Source organism: Panicum virgatum, chromosome 5K (assembly GCF_016808335.1).
Source record: "Panicum virgatum strain AP13 chromosome 5K, P.virgatum_v5, whole genome shotgun sequence".
Classification (NCBI taxonomy): Eukaryota; Viridiplantae; Streptophyta; class Magnoliopsida; order Poales; family Poaceae; genus Panicum; species Panicum virgatum.
The window spans coordinates 9,836,321-9,843,480 of NC_053140.1; the positions used below are offsets into that span (position 1 = coordinate 9,836,321).

Genomic DNA, 7,160 nt, shown 5'->3' on the forward strand with positions numbered 1-7,160 from the left:
TGGGTGGTGGAGCGGTGGGTGTGGCGGCATCGGGTCGAACGTCGGAGCGGACTGTGCTTATCAGTTTGATGGACGCCGGCGATGCGGCCGAGCTCAGATCGGATGTCGGGATGTGGCCGTGTCCTGTCATTTTTCCCAGTGAAATAAACTCTCGCGAAGTTGACATAACAAAGCAGTAGGAAAAATGGGAGTTTCTCTTTTTATTATGAAAAACAGAAAATAGGAGTTTCAAATTGTGATGACTTGCGGTAGCTGAGAGCAGCCACATTTCGATGCTTGATCTCATATTGAGATAGAAACCATAGGAATTAAAGATTAGACTTTCCTTAACGCTAAGTTACCATAAGTGAATAGAATATTGATTTGGTAGAAGAATTTATCACGGACTGATGAGGGGTGGAAGAAATGGTTGGATGAAGCATAAAAGCTCTCATGTTTTATTATATAATAAGATGGTCCTATGATACTTTCAACGTCAGTTCTGAACATTGCGATAAAAGATAGGATGAAGCATGTTATGATGTGTTATTAACTTGCCATTTCAAACCGCGATAACACTACGGATGCTCTGGGCGACTGATAACTAGTGTGAACTATATATACTGTTGTCTAAGAAAATTCTTACCTATGCGGCTATACAAAGACTTCTACGCAAATGCTAACGTGAAATTATTCCTGGCATGTGTGTTTTATATCTCATATTATTTTGATGTTTAGAGGAGGTTTTGACAACAGTAATACTCCTCATGACTTTTATGGCTGTGGTGTGGTGGTGATCTGGTGAATATTTGTAGCTCTTGGGAAAATTCTTATTCAAGAGAAAGCGGTAGTGATGTGTTCTGATCTGAAGTCCCGTTATAAAACCCCACAAGAAAATTTGCATAACAATAGTCAATAGTGATCCGAATTGAAGTAGGAAGTGCAGCCAAGCAAGGACATTGCCGTTGCAGCAGGGCTCGAGCGCGATGACGCCGGCTGGCAATGTCAGCATGGAGTTCGGTCATGGCCATAAGTAAAGCAAGCACGGAGGTCGGCACCGACACCAACACATCAGTGGGCGAGCCCCAGCAACCAGCATCGTTTTCTTAAGAACACTGGGAAGGGATTGGTAGTCGTAGCCTCGTCGGAGATCATTGGTCGTGTTGGTCTTAGTAAGTCAGCAATGTTTTTCGTTTTTGCTTAGGGTGTGTTTAGTTGGTGAAAAAGTTTGGATTTGAATACTGTAACACATTTCGTTGTTATTTGGTAACTAATGTCCAATCATAAATTAATTATGTTTAAAAAATTCATCTCGTCCTAATCAGTTAAATTATATAATTAATTATTTTTTAATTATATTTAATGCTCTATGTATGTATTTAAAGATTCGATGTGATGAATACTGTAGATTTTTTTTAAAAAACTAAACACAGACTTACTCTGGAACTGGTAGTAGGTTTGGACATCATTACAATTTATCGCGTACTCCGTAGTGACCTTGCGGGACAGGGAGGGAAACCATCACAGAGATTCGGATGGGTGTGAGGGAGCAGTGAGCCTGTTTGCTTTTCATGTTTGCAGCTTGGCCCATTCCGGTGATAAAGCCCACTTTGACAGGAAGATGATTCGAGAAAACAAAATTCGAGAGATGGATGATTCAGCTCAGAACAAACAACATATACGCCCAGTGGGCTTATCACTGAGCCCATGGGCCCAACCGAGCCCATGGGCCATGGACTTCCTCACGCTCATCGCCAGGTCGCCACCACGGCACCACCTCGCGACCTGTTCCCCCGCCGTCTCCGGCGCGACATCGAACCCGAGCGCTTCCGTCGCCACACCCCGCCAACCGGCGCTGCGGCGAGCTGGAGAAGCGCTGCACGGAGCCACCACTCCCAGCTGATAGCAGTCGTAGCCCACCGAATGACAAATTCTAGTAAGCCCCCACCGAAGCTTGGCGGCGAATCAGGAAGTCTCACGTCTTCCCACCACCTCCTCCGAATGCCGGAACGGCAACGCACCTCGTCGCTGCCACCTTCCGCTCCGGCGAGGGATACGTGCGGCAAGTGGCGCACCTCTCCGGATCCGCCTCCTACTCGGTGCTGACAGAGGTAACAGTAGCACCCTTGCTCTTACTTCTGCGTTGCTAGATCTCAGGACAGTTGCGTTACCTGGGGAGTGGGGAATGAGCACGCACAATTTCATATCCCGGGATGATGATAATGCTGGCATGTCGCCACATTTTAATGAAATTCCAACCTGTGGGAAGGACATGTAGTAAAACCTTATTGAGGTTGGATTCCTTGACTGCCCTGCGGTCTGCATGATGATGCTCTTCTGATATTTCGGACGCATTCCATGAACCAGTAAAGTAGAACACGTTACTGTGAGGTGTGGAAGGAATTAGAGGAGTAATACACAATATTGAAGGGTGCAAAGAAATTATAGTAACAGCTTTTCTAGGTAACCTCAACAACTGAACCATGACACTGGAAATCAAATTCGATGTGATATGTTTCAAATTAAGTTAGTACACAGCAAAGACCGACAAAGGCACACTCATGTGGCTGATACAGTGGAATGATCCAAATACAATCTATGTCTAAGCATTACAATGTTCAGTTGTTCACATGTGAAATTAAGCATAACTCCTTACCATGCTTGCTAAATCACGGTACGCGTGAAAAAAAGACCTCCATGTTTTATGGCATAGGACGGCATTCAAACTAGATATACGGCTTAGGTGGTATATGTAGATTCTTCAACCTTCCTGTTAGCATGTTTACCACCTTTGTCATTGATGGACGGTTTTGGGGGTTCCACTGAATGCACCAGAGTGCCACAATGGCCATCTGCTTCACCTTTTCTTTATCCTCTTCTGTAGTTTCCCTATTAAGTACCAGGTCTTGCCCAGCGATTACTCTCTCGTAGATCCACTGTGGGAGGTAAACCTCATTTTGGTTCTCAATACCAGGGTCTGAGTTCCTTCGTCCACTTACCATCTCTAACACCAGCATGCCGAAACTGTAAACATCTGACTTGTATGATATCCCACCAAAATTCCGAGAAAATATCTCTGGGGCAATATAGCCCATTGTGCCTCTTGCTGCAGTCAAGGTAACAATGCTTTGGTCCCTTGCGCACAACTTTGCAAGGCCAAAATCTGAAATTTTTGGATTGAAGCTGTAGTCTAGCAAGATGTTGTGAGGTTTGATGTCAAAATGGAGGATGCGCTGGTTGCATCCTTGATGTAGGTACTCCATTCCTCTAGCAATGCCTTTAGCAATCTCTAGCATTTTGTGAGGTACTAGAAGCTCTTGGGAAATACTGGAATCATGCAAGAATATATATCTCTCCAATGACTCGTTAGGCATAAATTCGTAAATAAGCGCGCGTCTTGTTCCTTCAGAGCAAAATCCCAGGAGGCGGACAATATTTGCATGGTGGATTTGTCCAATGGTTGCTACTTCGTTGATGAAATCTTCTCCCTCGCCTGTAGAGTTCTCTAACATCTTGACTGCCACTGGTACACCATTTGGTAGCTGTCCTTTGTAAACACTTCCAAATCCACCCTGGCCTACTTTTTCCTTGAACCGTCTTGCTATCTTCTTAACTTCAGAGAAAGTGTACCTTGTGGGTTTGGAGGTGCCATATGTCTTCAGAAACATCTCAACTTTCAAATGTATTGCTTCATTATATCTTTTCTTCAGTAAAAGATAGAGTGCAGTGGTCACCAGAACAACGAAGGTGGCTACCGATGTTGTAGCTGAAATAAAAGAAAATAAATGAGCAAACTGCACAATGAACACGAATAGCTATGCCCAGTGGCCAAATTACTTGTTTGGAAAATAATATAGTGGTTGTTGTTGAACATTATATGATAAAATTTAGGGTGTAGCAACAAAAAAATCAGTCAGAAAGGTAAATTTTCAGTGGCAGTGTTACCTGCAATGAGTTTGACATTCGAACCTGCAAGCATGAAGAGTGAAAATTAGTCTTCCCATGGTTTGTTTTTAAAATAAAAATTAAAGCACTTCTAAAATATTGCCTGCAACAGTACACCCTTGCTGCTCTCACTGAATTGAGGTTCTTAACCTTTTGCAGTATCTATTGCAAGATTTTGACAATTGCTTTTTATAATTGTATACTAGTAAAAATGTATATTATAGAAGTGTTTTACATAATAATGACATTATTTTCACTTGTGCATGCAGGTATATGAGAGCTATTACTCCATCAGACACAAACTTTCGTAATTAAATCACTAACCAATTTACTGATGATTCCAAATGTTCTTGTACAAATGTATCTTATTTCTCTTTACCTGTTTCACCGACCATCACCATTATAATTCAACATTATCATCTGTTGCTTTGGATGACTCTACAGCCTTATTGTGTGTCCAGAAGCTAGCCACTGGGCATTGGGTGTCTCTAGTCTCTACTGACTCTACATTTACTTTAAGCTGCCGCAAAGATCTACAACGAAACACTAGCCAGTGACCCAGAAGAACCAATTTGGACTTATTTGCAGTTGAGTTTTGTAAAACAATGTCATTATGCAAAAATCTGTATTGTAGGTTAACATAACGCAAAGTTCCCTTACAACATAAAATAGATAAACAAGGAGAGTTAACATGATCTTACTGTGCAGAAACAAAAGGCTCGCATTATAACTTTGTAAAACTATTCAGCCGTTGGTGACCTTGTGGGAAGTGTGAGGACATGGGTATTTGATAAAATAGAAGATTCTAAGGATAAGAAATGCTAAATGAAGAAGCAGTTTGCTACAACTTAAAATGGAATACTACGACAGTATGGGATCTGGACTGGGTAAACAATACCGTGATGATGGCAGAATGCTTGTCCATGGTTTGAACTGAATCCACAATGTCGCCCTTCCCATTCACACCTTTGACAAATGCTGGTAATGCTGGTGAGGCTCCAATTTAATGGTGTTTCACCAAAGTTGATTGCTCCTTTTGCCCTATTTGAAGAGTGGCTTGCCAAAGAATGGTGTGTGAAACTTTGGACCATTTTTATCGTAAGTGTAGGGTATTGGGATGAATTTTGCGACCACCTCGCACCCTGAGGGAAGAGTAGACATATCTGTTTCAGGTAGCACCAGATACCAAAACTGACTTGCATTGTTACTGAGGCTTAGGCAAGAGGTTGGGCCAACAATGCCTTCTTGATTTGTTGCTACAGAATCAATTGAGCAACCTAGTAGTACCGAATCATGAAAATCCTGCTGAACAGAATACACATCAGTTGATTGATTTGTTGAGATGAGCTTCTGAAGTGGCACATCAGTTGATTGATTTGTTGAGACGAGCTTCTGAAGCGGGCAGCGTGATGATGAGTACACGAGTGGGATGATGTTCATGACAAGATGCCTGTAATGGCCATGTTTGGATACACATCACATCACAATTTCACAAAAAGACGAATGTCCGCATGGAGTACTAAATGAAGTCTATTTGCAAAACCTTTTCAGGGATGAGTGTAACTTTTCGAGACGAATCTAATGACTCAAGTTTCATCATGATTGGCTACAGTGATGCTATAGTGACCGCGCTCAATTATTCACTAATCGTACGGTCAAAGGCCTCATTAGGTAGAGCAAGTGCTACAGTACCATAGTTGTGGAGTTAATTTTATAATTAGACTTTATTTAATACCCTAAATTGGTGGTCAAAAATTCATTTCTCTCTCATGAAAACGTTTTCACGCCTCATCCAAACATGGTGGAGTTAATATATTGCAGTCACTTTGCAGGAACCAAGAACTGGGTGATCTAGGATTGTGTCATGTCCAGAGCATGACAACTGCATCCCAGGTGCGCCGCATGATCGAGGCTGGGTTGAAAGCCGAAACGGGAACCGGATCAATGGCCCATGATGTTTGCTGCATCTATGTGGTGGACAAGTTTTGAGGAAGTCTTCTTCTTCCCATGATTTGGCAGCATAGGATGCATGGTTCAGAAGTGAAAGCAGCAGTGCTGTGAGAAGAAATCTATGCAAATCCATGGAGTATATGTGGGGATGGAGGTGGACGAAGAGAAGGTTTGCAAGTGCTTCAGAATGAGCACCTGTTTGCTTTAACCTGCTTGCTGGAATTCCTGCTGCCAATGGAATTTCTATTGCTGGGACTGTGATGGTAACGAGGTTTCAGGAAGCCAGTGCTAATTTATTTGTTGTCACATCATACGAAACTATTACGGCACTCGGCACTCATCAGAAGCCAAAGCTCTCATGCCGTAAAGACTAGAAAATATTAGTCAAGAGTTCCGTCCCTAAAAAAAGAGTAAAAAATGCATCTATACCAAGCAGCTGATAATTAAGGCCAGTCTTAGTGCACAGTTTTATGACATACAGTTACCATGACTGAAACTAGGTAACCCTCTCATCTCATGAAATTTCATCCTTCTCTCCTCGCCATATCAACAAAATTGATGATGTGCCATATAATTTAATGCCGTGAAACTCTTAATGCTATTAGGATTGGTCTAAGAGTACGTGGATAGCACCCATCCCTCAATAGTTGGTTCGGCACCTGCGCAAGCACGACGGCAGTGCACGGCAAAAAGTAGTGGTCCGGTCACTAACTACTGCCTAGCAGCCTATGGGATTGATCGTATGTGGAAGTTAAAAGACGACATTCACAAATGGAGTGATGAACCGGTGAAGTCTAGTCTAGCCATCTAGGCCACGCAAAATGGCCCAGGTCATAATTGCACCTCCCCAGGCAAGATGTGTGAGTGTGACCTATTTGAGCACTTGCAGGATGTTTGATTTTCTTGCAAGATAGTGTGTTTAGTTGGTGGGTAGGGCAACCCACTTCGATATGCGTTTGGTTGCTTGCTCCTGTGGGTTCGGTCCATCCCAACTGTGGGTTGAGATGGTCCGCCCAAATTGAGATGGTCCACAAACGTCTTGCTGTCGACGGAACGTCGTCTATCAATTAATGCACAACGTCATTAAATCATGAAATATTCGCTTTCATGGGAATCGAGCCCAAGACTATCTGTTGGGCTGGCGCTGGTCGTGACCCTGTCAGGCAGGCTGGCTTTGCCTCTAATCACACTTTTGTAAATCCCCCATCCCACTCCCCCTGCGCACCCTCTTGGATGTTGATCCTATGACTCAGATTAAAAATTTGTATTTGATATGTTGCCTTCCA

General features: G+C 42.9%; 1 long non-coding RNA gene and 1 pseudogene across 1 annotated transcript; one reads left to right on the forward strand and one right to left on the reverse strand.

Moving 5' to 3' along the window:
- The first annotated feature begins 1,701 nt into the window (after positions 1-1,701).
- LOC120706195 lies at positions 1,702-4,391 on the forward strand. The gene is made up of 2 exons (XR_005688222.1): positions 1,702-2,090; positions 4,194-4,391. It is a non-coding gene; the product is annotated as an uncharacterized LOC120706195 (long non-coding RNA).
- On the reverse strand, positions 2,422-6,037 carry LOC120706193 (annotated as a pseudogene).
- Between the last annotated feature and the right edge of the window lie 1,123 nt (positions 6,038-7,160).